Source organism: Halichoerus grypus, chromosome 2 (genome assembly GCF_964656455.1).
Source record: "Halichoerus grypus chromosome 2, mHalGry1.hap1.1, whole genome shotgun sequence".
Taxonomy (NCBI): domain Eukaryota; kingdom Metazoa; phylum Chordata; class Mammalia; order Carnivora; family Phocidae; genus Halichoerus; species Halichoerus grypus.
The window spans coordinates 58904825-58931921 of NC_135713.1; the positions used below are offsets into that span (position 1 = coordinate 58904825).

Sequence of the window (27097 nt, forward strand, 5' to 3'; positions counted from 1 at the left end):
GAAGACTCATCACGGGTGAAACCCCCAGAGTCCTTCCCGTGTGCCAGGGAGTAGGCTAAAAACTTGCCACTAATTGTCTTATTTAATTATTCACACTATCACCTCTCCTATTTTACAGAAGGGAAAGCTGAGGCTCAGAGAGGTAAAACTACTTGCTGCCTTGCACCCAGCAAGTAGGTCGTGCAGCCAGGTCTCATCTGGCGCCCGGCCTCTCTGGGTCCAGGGCCCCTGTCCTTCCCTCTCTGTCACCTCAAGGCTCTGAGATGTTACATAAATCACCCAGGTGGAGTAGGGATTCAAACCCAGCTCTGTCTCCAGACCCTGTGCTCTGTCCTACTCTGTCAGCCTCCTTTCCATGAAGAGCAAGGGAGGTTGGCAATCTGGAGAAGTTACAAGAAGGATCCAGCACTTTCTATGAGGCCTTTGGCACCCCCTCCCCATATGACCACAGGCCCACTCCTCAGAAGGGCTGCTGAACAGACAAGAACAGGCGACTCGAGGGGAAGTGGGTTGCCTCAGGCCTGGAGACTTTCCTCTTCCTCAGTCCTCGGTGATTTCCCAACACTCACGAATTTCACATCTCCTGTCTCTGGCCCGGGGTTCCAGAAGTTCTGGGGGCAGGGCCAGTTCATCTCCGAGAGAGGCTCAGGATGCCAGAAGGACCATAGTGATCCTATGCAGGCCGGCTCTCTTGGCCCAGCCTCAGGCTCCTTGCCTATGAAATGGAGAGTCGTAATAGCAGCCCCTGGGTACAGCCCACCACAGAGGGGATGCTGCAGCAATGAAGGCCGGGCCAGCTCACACCAATCCTCTTATGGGCATCAGTCTTGGCTTCAAGCATGAAGCAGAGCAGAGAGAGGGGCAGGTAAGGTGCAGTGATGTAAAGCCATGGCCTGGGTGGGAATGCCCTCTCCCTCAGCAGGTGGAGAAAGCCAGGACTCGTGAAGGAGTCAATGGAAATGTTAGCAGAGTCCTTCTCAGGCTTTGGGATATTATCTCCAGATTAGGAAGGGGCAAAGTCTCAGCATACAGTAAGAACGACACGCTGGTATAGGGAACAGGGGCTCGCGGGATAGGAATTTTACATGTGGCATCAATGAGCTTGTGGACAAGAAAGTGATACTTGGAGGGAGTGAGGTGTCAGAGTTTTCGATCTTAGGGACTAAAAGCAGATGTAGGAATTGCACACTGCAACCCAGAGTGGGAGATCTCCCCCCTTTCCCCCTGCCTCACCCCACCCCATCTGGACTTGAAGCCCCCTCTCTTCCCGCTGACCCACTGCAGAATGAGGTGGGGAGATAACTGTTTTCTTCACAGCTAATTTGAGGGGTGAGAAAGATAAGCAATTCATTAGAAGAGACTTGGAAGCTGCAGCTTTTGCATGTGGGGTGGGGGCAGGGTCTGGGGACTTGTCATGGGACCCCAAGAGAGAATGGGAAGTAGGCTTTTGGGGGGGAGAGTGTGTTGACTTCCTAGGAGAGGCCCCTAAGGCATTAGAAGGTGGGTAAGATGACGTGCTTATTTGGATTTGATTTGTACCGAGGCTCTTGGCTGGGGAGAGAGACAAAAGTGGTGGCATGTGACATGGAGAGGGTGACGACATGGGGCACTGTGGGCGATGGAGACAAATGCCCTCGCGTGGGGTGACCCCAGCCTCACCGCCACCAACATTTTATGGCTGTATGTACCACTCGAGGTGAGCTACTGCTAGAGTGAATTGCTGTTGAACTTTCTTTAGAGCCTGGGTGGGTTTGCCTACAGAGGGAACAAGAACCACAGCTGTGACCTTCACAAGGAGGAGACAGTTTTCCCCTCCATCCTCAGAGGTCGGTAATGGAAACGCCATCTGTGTGGAATCCTTCTGGATGGCAAAGGGCTCCACCCACACAAGAGGTAGAGCAGGAAAGCCCAGAGGGGCCCTGGCCCCTGCCCTGGGCAGGGCAGTTCCACACACTCGGCGGCCATACACTAAGACACAGGATATGGTGACCCTGCCTCAGAATGGGTGTCCCGGGGGCGTGGGGGGGGGAGACAGGCTTTCCATGCAACCACCCTGGGAGGTGCAGGGGCCGTGCTCACCAGAGCTCCCAGAGGCTGCAGGGTGGGGAAGGGGGGGAGACGCTGGTGCCAGCCCGCAGCAGCCCTTCCTCGGGCCAGGCCTCTGTCCCGACCGCCCTCGAGACACACAGACCGCCCAGACTGGACACAGTCTTCACCTCCCCCATCCTGGGATACACACGAGGAGAGCAGGAATCAGCGGCTACATGCAAGACAATGAGGAGCAATATTTTCCACTTCCTCAAAGCTGACAAGTTCATTCTTTTTTTAAAAAAAAACATGTCTTTTTCATCCTCTCGATCTCTTTGCTGTTTTAACTGAGGTACCTCAGAAGTTTGAAAGTGGGTGGGAGGAAGTGCTTATTTGGACTTCCTGTCAAGCCTCCCTTTCTTGTCTGCCCTATTTTTGACTTCGGCAGCCTATCCCCAGATAGCTCTGCCACCAAGGGAAACTCCCCAAGTGGCCGCAAGGGTGGGTGGGATGTGGGCAGGGGCAGGAGAGGGGAAGGCAGGCTTCTCATCTCGATAACAGAGAAAAGGCGCTGCCCCCCTCCTCAGGCAAGCTGTAGAGAGGCGGAGTTGGGGGAAGAGGTGGGATGAGTGCAAGAAAAGCAAAAGCAGTTTTACCCACAGCCTGGAAAGGGTAGATGTGGCCTCCTCCAGCTGTTTCTTCCCAAGGAACAGTGGTGGCCCAGGAAACACATACGTGCCCTAGGAGGAAGCAAAGATTTGCAACAAGGAAGCCCATCAGCCCAGCATGGATCAAATTCCTTATAGCCCTTTTGATCTTACAAAAGCCTTCTGACTAGATGGCAATGCTCCCATTTTACAGATGCTGAGAGACCAAAATTCTTTTGCCCACATTCCCAGAGCTAGTAAATGCAGAGCAAGAATGCCAGCCCAGGCCTGGGTGGATTTTCATCCTTTGTCCTACTTGTACAACTTGTCCCTTCAGTCTCAGTCAGTCACTTAGCTGTTGACTTTCAGTCTGGATTTTCCTGCCTCACCTGTGGCCTTGGTTCTTGTGGCCCCCCTCACTATTTCTGGAGCTCCTAATGTGGCTTCGTTACCTGCCTTGAAAATATCAGTGCCCTGACCACCAGTTTCTATCTGACCTCCCAGGATTTTGACCCAGACAGAGCATATCTTCCAACACATGTTGGTAGGCCTTTTCAGTCCTTCCCACCGTACTGCACATGAGTGTCAGAGCCTTCCTGTGAGCACGTTCCTGGAACGGACAGTGGGTCCCTTAGAAGGAGTGGGTTAGGGGTTTGGGGAGAAGAGGCTCTAGGAAACACATGCTATGTCTATCCAACCCTTCCACTAGACAGCAAGGGTTTTGGGGAAAGGAATGCTAGAATCTTATATGTATTATAGCATGTGATCCTTGTGAGTGCTCTTCGGGAAAGGGAGGGAGAGGATACATAACCATTTTACAGATTGCAGAGAAAGGCTTGTGGAGAACAGATGCCTGTTGATCAGACATGGAATCTGGGAGTTGAAACTAGACCAGTCTGACGCTAAGACTCTTTCCACTGAAAGATGCAGTTTCCAAGCATGAAAGTTTACTAGGTGAATGGTTACTATTTACCCAGAACAGGTCATGCCAACCATATTTATTAGGCTATGAAAGAAAGATTATTCTGTCTTTGAGTGCTCCTAAAATAATGGATCTTGGTTTGCATATATTTTTCTCTGATCAAAAAAAGATGCAAGCTTGGCAATTCTAATGCTGGGTGAGCGGCACAGGCTCACAGAGCCCCTCAAATGTACCTTGCATGTAGGCAAATGTGCATGTGGGGCCACAGCTCAGCTGGGTCATGCTGAGTGGGGGATGGGAGGGGAGGCGCTGGAGGAGAAGAGTGAAGTAAGGGAGGAGAGTGACAGTCCACATTCATTCGAGCTGGAATCCTGAGGAAGCCTGCATTGTCCTGTTGGGGAGACCCCCAGGAATTGTCTGGCTTCTTCATGTTCTTAAAACCATCCTTATAGGGGCCCCTGCATGGCTCAGTCGTTAAGCGTCTGCCTTCGGCTCAGGTCATGATCCCAGGGTCCTGGGATCGAGCCCCACATCGGGCTCCCTGCTCGGCGGGAAGCCTGTTTCTCCCTCTCCCACTCCCCTTGCTTGTGTTTCTTCTCTCACTGTGTTTCTCTCTGTCAAATAAATAAATAAAATCTTTTAAAAAAATCCTTGTAAATATGTGAATACCTTGTCTCCTTCTAATAAGTTACCCTGTTGCACAGAGTTGGGCTCTGTGGCTAGTCCAGTTCTGGCTGCTGTAACAAAATATCCATCGCAGACTGGGTAGCTTATAAACAACATAAATTTATTTCCCACAGTTCTGGAGGCCAGAAGTCCAAGATCAAGGTGCCAGCATGGTCGTGTTCAGGTGGGAGCCCTCTTCCCGGGACATAGCCTGCACCTTCTTGCTGTGTCCTCATGTGGTAGGACAGGTTAGAGAGCTCTGTGGAATCTCTCCTACCAGGGTCCTAATCCCATTCAGGAGGGCTCCATCCTCACGACCTAAGCACCTCCTAAAAGCCCTGCCTTTTAATACCATCCCATTGGGCATTAGGATTTCAATATAGGAATTTGACACAAATATTTAGGCCATAGCACAATACAAAATCCCTAACTGTCCCAGGATACATGGACCATTCCTCTTTAATTTGGCCAAAAAATAATGTCAAGGGGAAGAAAAAGAGGCGACCTGGGGTAAGGATGGAAGCCATGGATTGGGAGGTGGGGAGGTCCTGGGCTTGAATTCTAATCGCAGTAGTGCCCTCAACCAGGTGTCTGTCCTTGAGTCCTTTTTATAGGTTCCTCATCTTTAAAAAAGGCTAATAATACTTAACATTCCTCTTGGCACTTTTGTGAGAAATGAAGTTGCTCATGTTACGTGTCTGAACTCTGTCTGGCCTGTAATAGAGATGCCATACCTTTGTTCCCTTTCCCCAGACAATTTCTAGAGCTTTGTTGCAGCTCTCACTTTCTATGATGCTTCTCAATAGCTGATTAATTTTCCGTCCATTTCTCTTTGGAGACAGAAACAAAAAAGATACCAATAACCTGATACAGGGGATTTATTTTGAAAAGCGTTCACAGAGGATCATCAGAGGATGATCATCTCTATTATCAGCTAAACTGGGACTTTTGGAAAGCACAAGGGATGCTATCAAAACTATTCCAGGATAGGAGGAGGCGTGGTCTGGGGCCATCCCTGCAAACAGGCGCCCTACTCAGTCATCACGCAGCTGTCCTGGTGCCTTGGCCAGGTTTGGCCAGTCTTCTATGAGTCTCATCTGCCCTTGTCAAACAGAATTCCCTCTGCCTTCATCGTCCTGGCAAATGGTGACTCTGTTTGCATCTAGCAAGAAGTCAGAATCCCCTTTGCCACAGGCAGAATGTAATTTGGGTGGAGGCATGTCCAAGCATATGGCCCCGAGCCCAGCGCCTGTCACTGCCCAGCTGTTCGAGGGGGCTCCTCAAAGCACTGCTTTAACAGGCCCTTACTAGACCTGCAGGGGCCGGCCGCTCGCTTTAAATCCGGGAAACTACCAAGTTCACAGCTCTAAATTTAATGTGCGAAAAGCGAACAGAAGTGCTAGATTTTCACAAGCTTCCCTCTTCCCTCCCCCACCCTACCAGTGTTCCCTGTCAATTCCTCACAGAGTTCACGGCCTCTCACAAACATCTCGGACTCCCAGACTGCAAGGCTGACGATTTAGGAAGTCTCGCCAAAACAACCTCAAGGCCCACATTCTGCTGAGCTGCAGCCTCCTCTGACTGAGGGCCTTTGTTCCTGTTTCAGGGGTTTCCTGTGTGAACCTAGGAACTCAGAGGGACTCAAGTCCATTCTCGAGACCTGCTAGAATGATCCCTGGGGTCCAGCTTGTCTTCCTAAGTCCAGCCCCTCAAAAGCTTAAAACCACATACCAGTTTTCTCTCTAATGACGGAAGCTACAGGTGTCAAGACTCAGATTCTGGAATCAGAACAACATCTCTGAACCCCAACCCTTCCTCTGCAGCTCTGTGACGTTGCGCAACTTACTTAACTTCTCTGTGCCACAGTTTTCACAAGGGGACGGGCAAAGCTAACTAATAACGTCCACCTCAGTGAGCGGTTGGGAGGATTCAGCGAAAGAAAATCACAAGCACAGACTGCAGCGCCTGGCACACCACACATGTATGTGGTGACCCTTGCTGGTATTGTGCGCTATTGGGAACTCAGCAGCCTCACTCAGCCCTCCCCAGGCATCCGCCCCGAGGGGCAGTTAGTTTTCCATTGCTGTGAGTTCCCTAGGTTGCATGTAACCCCAGGCTCCCCTAATCATATGTGGGTGGGGATCGATTGCATACATTACTCTGTAATATTTCTGATGGAGACAAAGAGCAGAAGCAACAGAGTTGAACTTTCCGAATATTGAAGCATTAAGGACCTGTGCTGCAGGCTCACGGGCTGATAAGGCCAGGGGGACATGCAAGTGAGTGAAGAAAGCTTCATAGAAAAACAGTAGCCCCGTGAAATAACAAATGGCAACTTACTCTGGGCGTTAGTCAGAAAGATGATAAGGAGGGGTGAAGTCTGGGGCAAACGGAAGAGCTCAGGTCAGGCTAATTGTTGCCATATTGTAATGAGGGCCTGCTCGTGCAAGATTGGGACCCAGGGTCACCAGTCAGCAGATATTTACCCAAGGGAAACTAGAAAACTGGATTTTATGTCAAAAAAGGAAATGTGATCAATGTCCTAATCCTGGAATCCATGAATACGTTCAGTTACGTGGCGAAGAGAAATTCATGTTGCTAATCAGCTGGCTTTTAAATCTCAGAATCCCAGAATATCTGGGTGGGCCCAATGTCATCACAAGGGTCCTTAAAAATGGCAGAGGGAGGCAGAAGAAGAGTCCGTGGAGATGTGACTATGGAGGAAAGGCACAGAGAGATGTGACATTCTGGTTTTGAAAATGGAGGAAGGAGGCCACAAGCCAGGGAATGTGAGTGGTAGCTGGGAAAGGCTGGAAAAGAGATTCTCTACTAGATCCTTCGAGAAAGAACGCAGCCCTTTTTTAACCTAGTGAGACCTGTGTCAGTTTTTACTTCCAGAAATGTAAGAATGAGTTTGTATTGTTTTGAATCACTAAATTTGTGATAATTTTTCACAGCAGCAGTAGAAAAGTAATACGTTGACTAACTTTTAAAAAACCATGTGGGTGGGGCGCCTGGGTGGCTCAGTCGGCCTTCGGCTTAGGTCACGATCCCAGGATCCTAGGGTCGAGCCCCTGTGTATTGGGCTCCTGCCCGGCCGCCGGGGAGCCTGCTTCTCCCTCTCCCTCTGCCTGCCGCTTCCCCTGCTTGTGCTCTCTGTCAAATGAATAAATAAAATATTTAAAAAACATATGGGCCAAACAACCCACAGCTATTGGCTGTAGAGTACCTATGAGCCACTTCTGATTTAGAATCACTGAATGATGTATCACTTATTTCGAAGTACCTGATGACCCAGTCAGTGTCTGAGAGGCGCCCAAGATCACACCGTAGTGACTCATACTAGGGGTGTGGATTCCTAGAATAGCATTCAAGTGTGTCATACGTGCTTATGCCCTACATCCACATAACTGTACACAGCTGGGAGAGAGAAAGAACTAGCGATTCAAATGGTGGAGGCCATTTTGCCGACTGTTCTATTCAACAACAAAAAATAAATGCCCTGGTGAGCTCCGGAAGGCCAACCAAAGGCACTGTTTTCAGAACTCAAATCCTTTCCAAAAAAAGACTTCTTTCTAGACACAAGGCATTGTGCAGGATCCTTTCCTTGTCATTGTTTTCAACTTGGCTGCCACTTCCCAGACTGATGTTCCTGTTTTGCCAGCCATTCACATTTCCTTCCTTCGTCCTTCCTTTCTTTCTTTCTTTCTTTTTTTCTTTCTTTCTTTCTTTCTTTCTTTCTTTCTTTCTTTCTTTCTTTCTTTCTTTCTTTCTTCTTTCCTTCTTTCTTTCTTCACATGTAATTTCTGAACAAATATGTCTTCTTTCAGCACCATCTACAGCATTGGTTTTCTGAGCCTTGGGTCTGGGGTTGCTTTACATGCAAAGAACACCTATCAAGACCAGAGTTGAACCTCTGGGAAAGAGAACCAGACACTTGTAATTACGGAGTAGCAAAGTCCCCCAAAGTGGTAGCTCCTGGCTGCCTTTATCTATGGGTGTTCTGTTGGGACCACAGTGCTCTCTGCTGCCCCCACCCCCAGAAAATGATCTTGAAAGCCTTGACCTGGAGCGCGTTCTTGTCAGTTCACCACAGTCCCTAATCCTCCTCGACTATCTTAGACAGGTCCCCTTCACTCATTTACATGCCCTGCCAAGGCCCCCAAAGAGTTTGAGTTTGTGGCAATTGATTTTTGTTCAAGACCCACAGTCAATTCAGTTCACTTATTCATTCAAAAAATATTTATTGAGCACCTACTATGTGCTAAGAATGTTCCAGGTAATGGGATTCATCAGTAAACAAAGTCCTTGGATTTATGGAGCCTCATAATGATAATAAGAATGACAATGATCATGATGATTATGATAATTAATAAGCATTGAGTATATACTCTGTGCCAGGCTATGTCCTAAGTCCTTTATATGCCATATACAAGTATAGAGATCTATAGATATATAGGTCTATATAGATATATAATATAATAAAATTATATAATATTATATATACATACATATATATATATATATATATATACACCCATGCTCACAAGAGTCCTGTAAAATATTTATATCACTATAAAAATAAGAAAACTGAGGCGCAGAGAGGTTCCCTCTTTCTGTGGGAGACAGACATTAAAAAAGAACAAATAAGAGGCTCTAGGGTTCCACTGTCCCACATAGTAGCCACTAGCCACATGTGGCTATTTAAATTAAAAATAATTAAAATGAAATAAAATTAAAATTTTAATTCCTTGGTCACACGCATTTCAAGCACTCAACAGGCACTTGCGGCCAGTGGCTACCATACGGACACAGAACGCTTCTGTCATCACAGAGTGGTTTTGGGTAGTGCTGGTCTAGAGTGTTGTGGTTAATAATGGAAGCTCCAGGATTTGAATCTTCCCTGACACTCTCCAGCTGGGAGCCTTGAGCACATTTCTTAACCTCTTTGTAACTCAGGTTATTGATCTAGAGCATGTAGTTAATAATAATACCATCTTCAGGGAGACTGAGCGAAGATAAACTAATTCTTGGATGTTTGGAACAGTGTCCAGCATGTAGTAACCATCTGATCAATTACATCTACTACCGTGCATATATAAAATGAGGGGAGTGATGAATGCTATGAAAACAGATAAAGCACAGGGAGGGGACAGAGGGTGCTGCTTGTGTGGGACAGGTTGGTGAAGGTGGTTCTCTGAAGGAGGTGGCCTCGGCATGAGGTCAGGAAGCCAGACTTGGGTAACCAGGGAAGGATATCTCGGCGGATGACGTGGGCAAAACCCCTAAGGCTGCAGAAACAGCAGCTTGGCCAGAGTAGCTGGGAAGGAGTGAACCAGGGAGAGAGGAGAAAGCCAGGCTCAACCAGTAGTGAAGGACCGCCATTTGCTCTGCGTGTGGTAGGCGCACCTGGCCAGTTTTGAGCAGAGAAGTGATGGGGACTGACTTACTTTTTAAAGGGTCACCAGGATCATGGGTGGAGAGAGGACTGTAGAGGCAGGAGTGGGGGCAGGGAGGCCCTTAGGAAGCTGCTGCAGCCAGCAAACTAGCTGGGAGCATTGAAAGGAGTGGAGATGAGAAAGTTTCATATTCAAGGCAGCTCTGCCCACTGGCTGTCCCCTCTGCCTGGAACCCCCTTTGCCCAGATGACATCCTGGCTCACTCCCTTACTTCTTTAGGTCTCGACTCACCGTTGACTGAAGTCACCCTTTCGGAAAAGGCTCCCTGTCACCCTTCCCTACTGTTTTTTCTCCTTAGCACTCATCCCGAAATAAGATACAGCATATTTTCCTGGTTTTGTTTACAGTGGGCAGTAACGTGAGGCTAGAGATTTTTGTCAGCTCTGCTCATTACTGAATCCCCAGTGCTTACAGCAGTCCCTGGCACAAACTAGGTGCTTGAGAAATATTTTTGAATCAGTGAATCAATGAGTGAATGATATAGGGAAGGAACAAGAACACGTGGTCATTGAGAAAACTGAAGCTCAGAAAGGGGAAGCCATTGGCCTAACCCCACAGGGCAGTTAAGGACAGAGCCTGAATTGGAGCCCCAGGCCTCCCTCCCCTGGCTCGGGACTCTCTCCAGCTCCCCACCGCCCCATACAGCTTTCCCTTTGTTCTCGGAGCTCTTGATGGACATTTTTCTCTCAATTCAGTTACCGCTTTTCCCGTGACCCAGCTGTGTTTTTCCCTACTTCCCCCTTCTCTTCCAGACTGTGTCCTTCTCTTTGGCTAACTTTCCCTTTTTCTGCAGGCCTGGCCCACCCAACAGCAATATCTGGATAGTCATCTCTGTCATGTGAAAGTAACACAACAGGATGCCAAGATGTCCAACCTGGTTTCTCTAGAGGGGCAGTCTACACAGTAAGGTGCACAGATAGGGCCCCACGGCTGGGCCATGATGGGGGAGTGTGGCCGGGGCAGCTCAGGTGGCTAAGCATGCTCCCCAGAAACATCCGTGCTTCTGAGCAATGATGGTGGGTCATGAGTTTGCTCGGGTTTCTGCCCAGGGATTGTCCAGAGAAACCACACTCAGCCTGCTCTTGATTGCTGAGAGACCTGTCAGCTCAGCCTTTCCTTCCCGCGGTTTGATGGCCTAGAGGGGACTTAGAGCAGGTCATTCCATCTTCCCCTTCCTGCTTTCCCTTCCTGACCCATGCAGCTTGCCTGCTGGCCATTCTACACTCTTACCCATCCCATCTCCGGTATAACAGCAAAATTCTTCCTTATTCTTTATCATGTTAATAAAATTAAATAGCTACCTTTTAGCACTTACACTGTATTAGGCCCTTTGCAAATCCACAATCCTTGCATAGCCCATTTTACAAATTGGAACCCTGGGCTCAGAGATTACTCCATGCATAAGTGGTGGACTTGGGTTCAATCCTGGGCCTGTCCGTGTCTGATTCTGGAGCTTGTTTTCTTTCCCCCCAAACACAATCACCATTCATTCATTTATCATTCATTCATTCATTCATTCAGCAGTTTTATATCAAGCCATACTATGTACCAGGTACTGTTCTAAGGGTGAGATTATGGTGATGCACAAGACAGACAGGGTCCTGCCCTCAGAGCACAATGGGAGAGAAAACAGTGAATGCAGGAGGAAGCCCGTTTTCAGGAGGGATGATTGCTGGGGACATGTGGAAACAAGCCAGTGTGTGAGAGAGCATAATGCAAGGGTCTTCTTGATTGCGTGCTTGAGGAAGGTGACCTCATGCTGGTGGATACCAGACACAGCGGGGAGGAACCATGTCACTGGAAAGTGGGGGCCGGGTTGGGAAGGGGCCATGGGTTGGAACAGGCCATCGGGAGGGTGGGGAGGTGCATGGCTGACCTTGGGGAAATCACAAGGTGGTGCAGGTCTCCTTAACAGCTAACTACGTGGGGGTGTCTTTCCCTCTCATCACCAGCCCTTCTTTGTTAAGTAGTATATTCCATCTCCGCTGTCAGGTTTAATGTCAAACAGCTCTTCTAGTCTTGCCCCTCTTTTCTTTGGTTGGGTTGCCTAACAGATTTTTCTCCTCCTGGCACCAGAGGCTGAGGAAGCTTAAAGCAACAGTAACAGTGGAGAGAGCCAACAGCAACACCTCCCTTGAGCTCCCCCTGGGGGCCTTTCTCCAAGATGCATGCCTCTCAGCCTTTGCTACGCCCACCCTGCTCTGTCCCCGCCACACACACCTCCATTCTCCCTCTCTGCCCAGTTCCCTTCAGATCCAGGCTTGGTGGAACCGATGTTTCACTTTGAGTTTGGTTGCCCTCCCTTCGCCCACCCAGCTTGTAGACCCCTCCTGGTTCTTCTCAGCTCTTGTCTGGTCCCCTGGCCAGGGCTCTAAGGCCCCATGACCAGACTCAAAGCCCCCAGAACCCACTTACTGGAAGTTACCCGCAGAATCACTTCAGATGACTCGATGCAAATTGAGAGCATCATCCTGTCCCCTCTATGAGAATGTGTAAAGTGCCCCCTTCATAATTCTCTTCCCTGTCAATGTTGAACATCACCTCCTTTGAGAAAATACAAGCAAGAAACAAGAATAATAAACATTAAACACTTAAAATTTTATTATTTCCTTTTTTAAAAAAAATTTCATACTGTGAAAATGGGATCACACTCTTCATACAATTCTTTATAACCTCTTTGGCTTTTTTTAATATATGCAACATATTGTGAGCAACTTTCCATATGGTTGAATATCATCCCAAAGCAGCTTTTCAAATGGCTGCAGCACGTCCTGCGATATGCAGGTACTAAAATTTATTTCAATAATTTCCCTTGGTTGGATACTTAGGTTGGTTCCAAATTTCACTATTATAATCAACTCAGAAATGAACATTCTTTCAACTAAACTGCTACACATAGCCATAATTATTTCTTTAGGATAAATTGCTAGATGTAGACTTGCTTAGGTGGAAGATAGGAACTTTTATACTTTTGTTACACCTCACCCACTGCTCTCCACTGAGAAAGCTTTAAATTTGTCTTCTGACAGCAGGGTGGAAGGGTATGTATTGTCACTTTGTGCCATTTCATATCCTGCCAGGGCTGCCTTTGGTGTTCAGTCTGTTTTCACTGGGAAGGTAGATAGAGGGCCTTGCAGTTGGCCGCAGGACCCACCTGGGAAAAGCCCCAGAGAAACATCAATAATCTGGTTTATGCCAAGGAGGGCTGGTGAGAATATCAGCATCACATTTGAAACAATGATTTTATATTTTTTGTTGCTGTTTTTGTTTTGTTTTGTTTTGTTTTTAGGGAGAGAGAGAGTTCATGGGGAGGAGGGGCAGAGGGAGAGGGAGAGAGAACCTTAAGCAGGCTCCATGCTGAACGTGCAGCCTGATCTCACAACCCTCCGCCAAGCAGGGAGCCCGATGTGGGACTGGATCCCAGGACCTTGAGATCATGACCTGAGCCAAAACCAAGAGTTAGATGCTTAACCAACTGTGCCACCCACGCACCCCAAAACAATGATTTTTAAAATGCCATGATGGGGGGCTGGGCGCTGGGCGTGGAGCTGCTTAATATTCTCTCTTTCCCTCTGCCCCTCCCCTCCACTCACCTGCTCTCTCTCTTTCTCTCAAATAAATAAATAAATAAATATCTTTAAAAATGCCATGATGGTCCTATCAAACATAGCACAGAGGTTAATAGAATCTGGGGTCACACAAATTTGGGTTTGAATCTTGACTTTGACTTGGGCAAGACAGTACTGAGCCTCAGTTTTCTCAGCTGTGAAGTGAAATCATAGGGCACCTGGGTGGCTCAGTCAGTTAAGCCTTCGGCTTCAGGTCATGATCTTAGGGTCCTGGCATCGAGTCCCGCATCGGGCTCCCTGCTCAGCGGGAAGCCAGCTTCTCCCTCTGCTCCCCCCACCCCCGCTCGTGCTCTCTCTCTCCCTCTCTCTCTCACACATACAAAAATAAATAAATAAAATCTTTAAAAAAAATGAAATGGAATCATATTATCACACCCTGATGTGTTTAGTTGGGAATTAAATGTAATCAGGTGTTTAAAACCCACAGCACAGAGTACCAAGTGAGGCTTCAGCCCTTAGTAGCTGGAACTACTATTAAATAGGCACAATAATTTGAGCCAATATAATAAACTGTTCAGTTGAGGCCCTTAAGAGACCTGTTAAACTGTTAAGAATGATTTCTAACTAATGTAGCAACTATTCTCATGAGAAGAGATGCCCTTAATGAGTTAATTTCCTTAAATATTTACTATATTCTGTTTTGTAATTCAGTGTTTCTTGACAATCCCTGTGAAATTTTATTTGGCTTAACAGACCCTATTTTCATAAAGCTTGTCCTAGCAAGCCTTCTCCACGGCAAAGGAAAAGCTAACTGGGGCTTAGACACCAAGTCAAAGACTCCTTGTCTGGTACCCTTGGCAAAATGCAGATCCTGGGGTCTCAGCGAACGCCCAAGCTCAGGTGGGTCCCAGAGGTCTGTCTCATTAGCAAACTCCCAGGTAATCCTTAGACCTAGCTGGGCCCCCGACTGTAAACTGGCATTGGAAATGCTAGAAGGTGACCATAAACTCGGTATTTGGAGACTTGTAAAAAAAGGATGCCATTTTTATTTCATTCTGGTAAAAACACTCACCAAAGTGTCATCTATACTATATCCAGAAGAAAACATGGTCTTGGATCTTTGAACAAAGATCAGCCCTTAGTTTTAGACCTTCTTTTGTGATGTTATATTTTTCTTTCCATCCTAGTCCCATGTCTCAGGGGCCCTGGGAAGTGTGCCTTCTGGTTCAGAGTGCTGGCTGAGCAGCATGGCCCAGGGCTCCACCTCCATCCCTGAGGACACCATCATTCCGGAGGGATTGCAATGTCCTTTGGCAATATAAGTGCTGCCTCCCCCTGACCCTATCTGCAGAAGCCGTGTGTTAGAAACCGCTGTGTTCATAACCGATGGCTTAGTCTGGAAAAGAGGGAGTTTTTAAATACAGTTCTGCACTGGCTCTTTCAAGTCCTCCCAGGAGGGTAACTGCTGTTTTCATTTAGTTTAGTTTAGTTTAGTTTAGTTTCATTTTGTTTTGTTATTGTTCTTATCTTTACCTCTCTTTACGGGTTTCCATAAAACTGCACAGGCCATGGAATTAATTGTTCAGGTACTAGGCACTCTGTCAGTCACCTTATACAAATTATTTCAAATTCTCCAAGCAATTTTAGCCAGTTGCCACTTGGGGCTGCCCAGGGTCCCCACCCTGCTTCTGATGCATGCTTTGCGCATCCCTTGGGATGTGCGCTCCCATCAGGGCGGTCACAATGGAAGGGGTGTGTGTTATGGGCCAGTTTTCCCTATCCCGGTCCCCTACTGACGTGGCCCATCAGACACTCTGTGCCAGGGTTTTGAGCTCTGAGCTGGGGGTGCGAAGAGCGACATAGGTTTAGCTGGAACGTCCGGAGCCCTGTGCGAGCATCCCCTGGCTCCCGAGGTGGGAGGCTGCGGTGTGGGGGAGCCGCCTGGCCCTCTGGGGTCACCAGGCTACTGCCCATTTCCCGGCCCCATTTGCATCCCCTCCAGTTCTCTGAGCCTCCAGCCCCCTCCGTTGTTCGATGCATGTCAGTTGTTGGTCCAGGCACCATCTGTTTCTGCTGCTTACAACTAAAACCCTAATCTGATCTCCCGAGATCCTTTTCCCTCATTTTTTTTAATTCTATTTTTTAATTTTTAATTTTTATTTTTTATTGAAGTATAATTAACATATGGTGTTACATTCGTTTCAGGTGGACAATATAGTGATTCAATAATTCTACACGTTACTCAGTGCTCATCACGGTAAGTGTACTCTTGATCCCCTTTATCTTCCCCAACCCCCCACCTACTTCCCCTCTGGCAACCACCAATTTGTTCTCTGTTCTTAAGAGTCTGGGTTTTTGACCCCAGTTTACACAAAAGGAAATTGAGCTCTGTGTTATAGGTCTTTTGCAAAAAGCTCCTCTCTTGGAGAGCTCATGTCTCAAGAAATACCTAGTACAGCCTGAGCTACTAGGCTGGACAGGGAGCCATGGTACCTAATAAGAGTGTGACTCTTTGGTTGGATTTCCTCACCAAGGCCTGCACCCTGGCTTATTTCCTGAGTTGTGCATTCAGGGGGCCCAAATCCAGCCCCCCCGCCCCCACAAAGGTAGAGTGGTATTGAGCAGAGTTCTACTGGTGTGGTGCACGGATCACTGTGATTTAGGACACAGAGGAACACACAGGTCTGACAAATGTAAGTATAGCATGCAGTGCTCGCACACATACGGCCATGTGTGAGGAAAATACCCTGAGCTCATCTAACTCACGATTTCGTGGGTGTTGTTCAGAAAAAGGAAAAGATTTTGTAAAGTTAAAATAATTAATTAAATTAAAATAAAATAATAAATAGAAGTAATGGTGGTTAATCTTAGAGAAAATAAAAACTATGATAAGTGAGACAGGGAAGTCTGAAATTCAAGACTCCAGGAGCATGGGAAGAACCTCTGGGGAGCGTCTCAGGCCAAATTCTGGTACTGGATGTGAATCCAGGTACCACCTCTTCGCTTGTGATGGATGATCTTTAAGCTTCTATTTGCTATTGGCCCTCTATCCTTTATCTGGAAGTACCACCAAAACCAAGCCTGGGCTGACAAATAGGCTTTTCCGTCTGGTTGTAATGAGCAAATGATAGAGGTGAGTTGAGGTTTTACTGATTATATAAAGGGAGGGAGAAATGGGTTTGGGGAAGGGAGACGCCAATATATTTGTAAAGTTTTAATTTTTAAAACGAAAGGATCCGAAGCAAAATGGGCAAAATATGGAGTGAGGGATACATTGGGATTTATCATCATATATTGTGTTGGAAATATTTAACAATAGTAATTAAGAATAAGACAGTCCTCAGCAAAGTGCTTGCCATAGAGAAGGTCTCAAAAAGTAACAGTCAAATAATACAAATAATGCAAATACAAATCAAAACTCAAAGTGCATGCAGAAGTTAAAAGAAATCCTGAAGCAAGAGGGAGCGTGCTGGGCTTCTGGAAGAGAACATGCATCCGCGAGGGAAGGAAGCCAGGGCCAGAGCACTGTAAGCTGTCAGATGCCCAGAGGCACACTGCTAAGGCTGGCTTCAGTCCGGGGACAGGCACTGCTGGTCGAGCATGGAGCAAGATGAGGTCCCAGCTCCAAGGCCTGCTCTGTGATTGGGGACTGGATAGCAAAGCAACTGGAGCTCTCTTATTGTTGGTGAGAATGCAAAATGGTACAGCCACACTGGAAAATAGTTTGGCGGTTTCTGATAGAGTTAAATAGTCCCTTACCATGGGGACTAGCATTTCCATTCTTACAAATGTATTTGCCCTAGGGAAATGAGAACTTCTGTTCACACATACCTGTACATTAATGTTTATAGTTGTCAAGAAATGTAAACAAGCTGGACCTCTTGCAACTGGTGAATGGGTAGACAAACGGCAGTAGGTCTATACCACGGGACGCTACTCTGCAAGAAGACAAGCCAACCATTGATACATGCAGCATCCCAAAGGTATTATTCTGAGTGAAAAAAGTCGGTCTCAAGGGATCACATACTATGAGATTCCATACATATGATATTGTCAAAAAGACATAACAGTGATAGAGAAGTATCAGTGATTGCCAGGGTCTTAGGGATGTGGAGGCCAGGTGGGGGGTGGTAAGAATACAAAGGGGTAGCAGAAGGGAGCTTGTTGGGGTGTTAGAACCTGTTCTGTATCCTGATTGTGGTGGTTGTCACACACCTCGATCTTAAAGTTCATGGAACTACACACATAAAAAAGTCAGTATTACTGTGTGTTAATTTAAAACATAGAATTTTTTAAATCCCGAAGTAACCATATACTTTGAAGGTTGTCAACCATCACTACTAATACTTCTGAATTGAAGCAGGAAGACCAGATGGTATAAGCCAAAGATCAGGCATTTCTTAGAAAATATCTAGAAATTACATTCATCCAGCCAACCAGCCAATCATTCTGGGTTGTCCTGACCAGCACACATCCAGGGCTCATGGGATATACAATATGATCTAGATGATGGAAGACACAGAAAATGTGACAAAGTGTGATGAATATCAACAAAGAAGTCTGTTGATGGCTGAAAGAAAAGTTCCTGAAGTAGTTTCCACTTAAACAAGAATTTGCCAAATTCTTATAAAATCCAACAGCTTTCAATTACTCTTCCCATTAGGCTGCACTCACACAGCTATTTGCACTTTGGCAGAAAATACCTAATTTTGCATATTTGCAAAATATGCAGTAGTTGTGTTATGTCGTATATCCCTTATAAAACACAACATATCTGTCTTCAACTCCAAGTTCACTTTATGTGAAATGCAAATCTAATGTATGCAACTGTACTAGGAATTGAGAATTTCAGTTTCAGTGTGTGAATCTAGCGTCCCTCTCGATGGGGATAATTAGCAAAGAGGGAACTAGGACATGAGAATGGAACCAGAAGGTCCGCAGAGGTTTATTTATTCTTTTTATTTATTTCTCTTTATTGATTGCATTGAAGCCTTAGAAGCGATAGAAGAACAGGCCAGAGACAGCCAGGGTGCGGGTACCGCCCATGCATGCTGCGTAAGATGTTGCCATGGCAGAGCCAAGACCCATAAGCTCGGAGACTGGCAGTTGCCTTGAGAAATGTCTACTTGGTATGCAAACAAATGGATTAAACAATATTTTGTGATCTAGGGATCCTGGTGGGAGCCAGAAGACAGAACCCAGAAGGTAATACAATTGAAACTTGGGATTAAGACCAGACAAGGCACAGAAACAATATCCCTTCACATGTGCATCACCTGCAACAAAATAAAATAAATTTGCAAATTTATTTTGAGATATGTTTAGAAAAAGAATATGGATTAATGGATGGAGGGATGGCTAACTGGTGGGTGAAAAAAAGAAATTTAAGCCCTCGGTGAGGTGGAGCCAACTCCCAGCCCTTCACCTGTGGGCTGCACATCGTGACTTCCTTCCAATGGGGACACATGAAAAGAGAGGAAGAAGGCTAAGCTTACACTAGAGAAATCTGGCAAACAATAACTCAGCCAGGTGATCAAGACCAACATCCACAGTGATTAATCATGCCAATGGTGTGTACCCTTGATATGATATGATGTGAATGGCATTTTACCTCTGTGGTTTTTCTTCCCCAAACCCATACTCCCAGTGTAATCATGAGAAAATCATCATATCAGGCGAGGTACGAAAACAAGCTAAGAGTCCATAGATAGACAAATGAATAAAGAAAATGTGGTGTACACACACACACACACACACACACACTGGAAAATTACACAGCCATGAGAAAGAAGGAATTCCTGCCATTTCTGATGATATGCTGGGCATCATGCAGAGTGAGATAAGGCAGGCAGAGAAAGCCACATACTGTGTGATCTCACTTATATGTGGAATCTAAAAAGACTGAATTCAGAGAAACAGAGAATGGTGGTTGCCAGAAGCTAGGGGATGCGGAAAATCACGGAGATGTTGGTCACAGCTTGGTGGTAATAGTTAACAATACTGTATTATATACTTGAAAGTTGCTAAGGAAGTAGATCTTAAGTGTTCTAACCATTAAAAAAATGCTAAATATGTGAGGTGATGGAGGTGTTAACTCAGTTGCTGTGGTGACCATCTCATGGTATCAACTCAACAGACTGTACACCTTAAACTCACACAATGTTTTATGTCAATTATATCTCAACAAAGCTGGGAAAAATTATCAATTAATTTAAAAAAAAGAGGAAATTCATCAGGCAAATCCCAATTGAGGGACATTCTACAAAATACCTGACCATTATTTCTCACACTGTCAAGGTCATTAACAACAAGGAAAGCCTAAGAAATGTCACAGCCAAAAGAAGCCTAAGGAAACAGGACAACAGAATGTAATGTGGAATCCTGGAGGGGATCCTGGAACAGAAAAAGGACATTAGGCAAAAACCAAGGAAGTCTGAAAAACTAAGGAAATTTGAAAAACCTATTTTTATTTCACTAATAATAATACATCAATAGGGGCACCTGGGTGACTCAGTCAGTTAAGCATCCTACTCTTGATTTCCGCTCAGGTCATGATCTTGTCAGGGTCGTGAGATGGAGCCCATTGTCAGGCTCCGCACTAGGCCTGGAGCCTGCTTAAGATTCTCTCTCTCTCTCTGCCCCTCCCCACACGTACCCTCTCTCTCTCTTTTAATAATAATAATAATAATAATAATAATAGTACATTGATATTAGTTCGTTAATTGTGATAAATGCACTAAATTATTTTATGATGTTAATGACAGAGGAAAATGGCACATGGGACGTGGAAACTGCACAATCTTCAAATATTCTGAAAATCCAAAACCACTCTAAAATTAAAAGTTTATTTATATAAACTAGCTTAGGGGCACCTGAGTAGTGCAGTCGGTTAAGCATCCAACTCTTGATTTCAGCTCAGGTCGTGATCTCAGGGTCCTGAGATTGAGCCCCATGTCGGGGTCCACATGCTTAGTGTGAGTCTGCTTGAGATTCTTTCTCTCCCTCTCCCTGCCCCTCCCACTTGTGTGCTCTCTCTCTCTCTCAAATAAATAAATCTTTAAAATAAATAAACAAACAAGCTTAGTAAAATGTTAATGGTAGAATCATTGTTATGCACTATAAAATTCTTTCAACTTCGTTGTGTGTTTCAAGTTATTCATAATTTTAAAAAATGAACTTGTAAGCATTTCATTTAAACTGCAGGGTAGGAAGGGCCTGAAAAGCATCCAGCAGCTAGCAAGCAAACAAAGGATTGTGAATTACAGTGAGCTGCGTTGTACTAATAAAGATGTGCAGGTTGCCTCTGAGGTTGTCCTCTTGGTATGCTGTGTTCACTGCTTTGTATTACTTGATATAAAATAATTTTTAAGGATATTAATAGCTTCATCGTCAACTTTGGTTTCCACAGCCCTGGTTTTCTCCGCGAGATTTTAAGTTTCTTAATCACAATTTCTCCTAAATGCCCTGCAGTTGGGGAGATGCTATATATTTACCTATTTCCGCAGACAACCCAACATCCCACTTCACAGAAAAAAATTGAGACCAACATGCATAACCCCCCACTTCCTGTCCTCCTACATACACACTTATTTATAACCTCCGCACTTGCCCCCTTCCTTCCAGACTCAGAGAGCCATTCAGTGTTGACCCCTCACCTTGTCTTTGATCCTCCCCTTCCTAATCCTTCCGGGATATTCCCATTTCCCATCATTTATTTCATTGTTTTCCCAAATTTCAAATCTTCTGCCCCAACTTTTCTACACAGCCCCCAAAGCCTGTGAGTTTCATCTCTAAACAACTCGTGTCCTCCAAAAGCAAAACAAACCAAGCACCCCAAAGTTCTCTCTCTCTCTGCCTCTGTTCTCTTTTTCCCATGGCCAGGGTCCTCCGGAGGACAGTCTACACTTGCTGTCTGCACATATGTTCATTTCTCAGTGTCCAACTCCACTCTGAAGCCTTCAACGAGTTCACCGATGACTTCCTCCAAAGCCCACACCAGAGCCTTGACTCTCAGCAGCAGGCGACACTCATGACCGAGTGCCTTCTGGATAGTCTCTCTTCCTCTGGCTTCCGGGACCCATTCTCCTCCCCTCACCCATTTGGCTGATCCTTGTCAGCCTCTCTTGCTGGTTCCTCTTCCTCTGGTCACCCTGATAAATGTCACAGCTCTGTCCTTGGCCTTCTTATCATGCCCTAACATGCTCTTCCTGCATGATCCTTCCAAGGCCTCCATCGCTTTGATGACCCCCAGATCTGCACTTTCCCACATAATACCAAGAGCGGACATGTAGCTTGTCGTGAGGACCAACCACACCCTTGGCACTGTTTAAACATTTTACATACATTGTCTCATCTGATCTTTACAATAACCCCAGGAAGGTGCTACTAACATCATCGCCCCATGATGAGCACAGACAGTGTCCCAAACACCCAAATTCACATGGCTTGAAGCCAGGATCCAAACTCTGACCTATGCTCTAACCACCACACTATGCTCCTTGCAGAACATCTCCACCTAGAGATTTTTCATCCACCTCAAACTCAACATGGTCCAAATGGAACTCACAACTTTTCCCCAAAATTATTTCCATTATAATTCCAGGCTTGGTGAGGGCTGCAGCTTCCAAAATTGAACAGAGAAAGGTTCTTTGAGAAAAATAAAACAGTGAATACAAAATCAGGTACAGGGTCTTGAAAGTGGCCCATGAAAGTGAGGGATCCTGACACATAACTTTCACTAGCTTCATAATGAATCCCCCCACATACACACACACACACACACAATACATTGTGTATTTCAGTGACCAGCAGGTAGTCACTCTAGTTGGAAACCTGGGAGCCTTCCTCTCTTTCCATTCCCTCCCCCTTTCCTTCCTCTTCCATAAGGAATCAAGGATACAATCTTATAAAATCTCTCTTCCTCATGTCTCTGAGGTATCTCTCTATCTCCTCATATAAACCATCTTCTCATGGTTCAGGTCCTCTTCTCTCCTGGACCACCTCTCATCTCTCACTTGGACCACTACCATAGTCTGCCTCTTTCCTGCCTCAGCATGGGCTTTCCCCAGCACATTTCCTGTGATACAGCAGGGTAGCCCATTATCAGAAATACACATCTAATCAATCTTTCTGTGACTTCCCACTGTCCTCCAGCCAAGGTCTAAATTCTCTAGTCTGGTCAATCTTGCCAGGCTTACTTCTCACCATGCTCTCCTTTTGTTCCTTTCTTCAACAAATAACTTTTGAGTACTGATTCTTGAGTACTATTATCAAGTGCTAATAGTAGGGTAACTAGATGCTAAACACTGCAGTCATAGTAGTGAACAGTATAAGATCTTACACATCCCATGTTTCACCACACCAAACATCCTACATACCCCAGTTTCTAGGCTATGTAGGATGGGTTCAGCCTCTTTGCCTTTTCCTGGGCTATAGGAAAACCTCTTAAATTCACTGATCACCTGACTAATTGCCATTTATCTTTATGGCTGGAAGTGTCACCTCCCTATCATCCACCAGCAAGAATGGATCCCTTCTCCTTTCTACTTCAGATATGCTCCTTTATTCTCCCAGAACATCTGTTCTACTTAGTCACATCTACTTGACTATGAGAGACAACTCTTTGACCAGAGAGACAGCATTTTATTCATCTCCATACCCCCACTGGGACCTGGGACTTAGTAGATACCATCTATCCATCCATTTTATCTAACCATTCATCAGTTCATTGATTAAGTTATTCATCCATCCATATATCTATCTGTCCATCTGTCTGTCCATCCATCCATCTAACTATCTACCTGTCCATCCATCCATCCATCCATCCATCCATCCATCCATCCATCCATTCACTCATCCATACAACAAATATTTCTGAATATCCTCCATGTATCAGCCATTTTTCCAGGCTCTGTGGATATAGAGAAGAACAAGAGAGAGAAAGCCCTGCTCTCACTAACCCTACACCCTAGTGGGGGGCACAGAATATGGAAATAAAAGAAGCAAATAAGCAAAATAGGTGAGCGAGATTTATTATAAAATAAATTAACCAGATTGATGTCGCAGAGGGTGTTGCTTTATAAGGAATGGTTAGGTTACCTCATAAGAAGGTGGCATTTGTAGTGAGCCCCAAATGGTAGTAAAGGAGCAACCAAGCACAGAGTGGCAGAAAGTCCTCATCTGGGAATGAGCTTTGTATGTTTGAGGAATAGAAAAGAGCAGAGTAAGCAGGTGGAGGGGCTGGAGAGGTGGTTGGAGGGGTCCACAGGGACAAGATAAGATCATGTAGCATCTTGCAGTCCATGGAAAGGAGTCTGGATCTCATTCTGAGTTAGACGCAGAAGTAATGTTTCAGTGAATGAAGGAGTGAGTGAATGCATAAACATCATGCATGTACATGGTTTTCCATTTAGTCTGCCGATGGCTTGTCCCTGCATTGAGCCCTCAGCACCACCTTCACCAGGTCCTCTCCTCTGGTATCAGGTGAGAAAACCTTTGTCCTGAGCTCTAGTCAGGTGGCTGTTGGACAATCTTTTGGCCCCATCTCAGAACCAAGACAAAGGACAGAGAGCTGCCTTGCCTGGAAACAGTCCACGGCTAGCCTTTAGCTCCTGGTCCAGGGCTGTTTCTCTTGTAGTTCCTCGGGATCCTGGGAGAAGGGCAATCATAAGCATGGGGATGAGGAGGGAGTAAGAGCTGGGGATGGTGTGAGAACTCTGGAAACACAGAAGTTTGGTGATAGTTGGCCCAGATTTTGAATTCTTTCTCTAGCATTCATCTCTACATGTATGCCCTTGGATAAGCCACTTCACCTCTCAGCCTCAGTGTCCCCACCACGACATGGAGACATAAGTACCTAAGTCACTGGGTCTGGGGGAAAGATTAAATAAGACATTTTGGTAAAATAATAGGTTTCAACAAACATGATTGGCTCTCCTTTTCTCGCTTTGAACAAACCATGGCCTTGTTGCCTAAAAGTTAAGTTGTACCATTAGAAAGCACATTCGTGCTTCGCCCCTGTTCTACCAAAGTGAGAACATAGCAAAATCCTGTAGTGTGTCTCAGTTCCCCATTTTGTTTATATCCAAGCTGATATTTCCCGCTTGTGACAATAACAAAAAAAAATGCAAAGACCGAAACAGCTTCACTTCCTGTTCCAAGATCCAGCATGAAATCCCATTGCCCCCAAAGCAGAACTGCACGTCAAAAAAGTGGTGGAGAAAGGAAGGCAGTGTGGCCTCTCCGAGGCTTGAGCAGCCCAGGATGAGGAAAGAGCTGGGAGCTCCAGGAACGGCATGAGACTGCGCCTTCCAGGGCCCGCCCCCTGAACCTGCCTTATAAAGTGTCTTCCCAACCAGAGCGGAGCAGGTAATTCGGCTTCACGCAGCTGAAGTATTTTTGCTCTCCTTTAGTTCTTTTTTTCTTCTTGCAAAAATGTCCAAACAGACCTTGGGCTACACCAGAACTTTTCCTAGGAGGCCAACTGAGAGCACACACATACATACATGCACACACCCTGGTCCCAGTTCCCCACCGCTCCCCCACCCCTCAACCCCAGGAAGTAGGTTTCTCAACCAGCAAGGCCGGGTATGAGTCACAGGCAATTCCATTTTGTCTGGGGGCATCAGACTGCCCTCTCTCTCTTGGGGTCAAAGGAGTTGCTGAGAAGGAGAGGTGGTTCTGACCCGGAGGGAAATTCCCACGTCTGTACAGTGGCTTGGAAAGATCTCAGTCCCTTTGCTCATCTCTCTCAAGGGGCAAGGACGCCCTTGTTGCTGGTAAAGGCCCATGCTCCCAGGATGAGGCTTGGGTCTGGGGTTGGGGCCGCTGGTGTGCTGTGTAGACTGTGGGTGGAGCGCGGGAAAGGGGGCTGCTATGAACTAAGCCGGTGGGCTCCACCGTGGGAAGCAAGCCGAGGATGCGCATGTGTGTGCTCACATTCATGTGCAAAGGGAAGGCATCGGAAGAGAAACTGAGGCCATTCATATCTGGCACCACAGCTAGTTACTGGTGCTTTCACACTTCCCTTCAGGAGCTACTGCCTCTGGGGAGACAATCAATGAGAATTGCACGGCGTGCTCCCACCCTGCCTGCGAGCTGCCTTCACCCAGTCCTCTCCCCCACCCTCAGTCCATGAGGGAATGTGGTGAGGTCTGTTGCTTCCGTAGTTTCTCTCCCCTCAACTCAGCTCAGACGAAGCAAAGAAGTGGGTCAGGGGCCCTCTCTCCAGAAAGCATCATGGTGATGGGAAGGGAAAGGGGTCTGAGGGGAGGGGACCCCCGGAATCCATGAGGGGTGTTTCCACAGCTCTTTGAAGATGGGGAGGATGAGTCTTCAGGAAGGCTTAGATCAGGCATCTTCTGCTGTTTTCCTTGCTCTGGTGAAAAGATGTTTCCCGGCTCTTGTGATCCACCTGCAGGCTATCTATCATCCTTGAGAGGGATAGAGAGGAGAGAGACAAACCAAGCAAAGCCAACAGACTCCAAAAACATCCATAGCTCTGCTCGTGAGTGCTGCCCTGCGGACCAGCTCTGTCTGCAGCCCTTCCATCCGGGGCCACTTGGCGGCTGCGACAGGGCTAATCTGGTGACTGAAACCCAGTCACAGAGGCTCAGGGTGGGTGGGTGCCCAGCCATTCATCCCAGACAAGAGGTCAGGGCAAAATGGCACTGGCCAGACAGACCACAGGAAGAAGAGAAATCCAGACGGTCATTCAGGAAACAGAAGACACTTCACAGAACGCAGAGATGGGGCAGACGCCTACACCTGCCTTTTAGGAGAAAAGGGAACATGAAAAACAGATGTTGTCAATGAGGGTTTATCAGAAAAGAAAAGGTCTTATAGGATACGGCCCAGGGTGGGGACGTGTCAGGGGCTGTTTTGAGTTTGAGTTCTGGTCACCATCTTTTCCCAGCCCAGGGCCAAGACTGCACGACGGCCTCTGCTTTACTAGCCAGGCACTGTTTCAACGTTTCCTCCACCCCCAAGGCACTGAGCTCACAAGGGTTCCGCTTAGATAACCTGAAACCCAGGGAACGTGAGAGCCTGCTCCCCGGGCCTTGGCTTAACTGAGATTGGTTGTGCTGACCCCGGCAGAGGGCAGAGCAGCATGGCTCCCTTCTCCCACCACCTCCCCCACACCCGCCCCCCATGCAGTCCACAGCTACCGGAAATGCTCTTTAGCCAAAATGTGGCCTTTCTCCGGGGGTGGCAAGCTGCAAGCCTGATTAGCTCCTGAGCCCTCAGCTGGCCTAGGTGTTCGGAAGATCCCGAGGCTACTGCTTTGGGCATCAGTGCTGTGGATTGTGCCAGGAGAAGCCCGGGAATGTACAGGGGGCTGAAGCCTCTCACCTGGGGTCTACCCCAACCCTTATATGGGGAGGCCGAGAGAAGGGTGGGAGGCCTCTCCCGAACCCTCCATCAGCACCCTTGCCCCCGTGTAGATCCTGCCTGGCCACTGCCTCCTGCTATGATTGTACCTTTTCAGCAAAGTGGCGTTGCGGCGTTGTTCATGTCCTGAAAAGAACAGGAATCCAGTGGCAGTGCTCGCTCCCGAGGAAATGTGCTGTTTCTCTGGAAGACTGCAGAAGCCCCAGACGCATTTGGCATGCAAAGCTAAATCAGCAGAACCGCAGGGCCAGTTCCGTTCGCTGGAAGAAAGAGGCTGCAGAATGTGGCTTTTCAGTTCCTGGGGCTTGAGGAGCTCCGAAACTCCCTTTCTCCCTGTCCTTGCTGCGCCGCCGTCAATCATGGCAAAAACTCGGCCTCCTCCTCCTATTGCATCGAGGTTTCTGCGGCCTCAGTTTA

At 46.8% G+C, this 27097-nt stretch overlaps 1 long non-coding RNA gene across 1 annotated transcript; it reads left to right on the top strand.

Moving 5' to 3' along the window:
* Positions 1-624: 624 nt before the first annotated feature.
* On the top strand, positions 625-18599 carry LOC144381092 (uncharacterized). Its single transcript, XR_013445614.1, has 5 exons — positions 625-865; positions 1544-1696; positions 15497-15548; positions 17143-17274; positions 18282-18599. It is a non-coding gene; the product is annotated as an uncharacterized LOC144381092 (long non-coding RNA).
* Positions 18600-27097: the final 8498 nt, after the last annotated feature.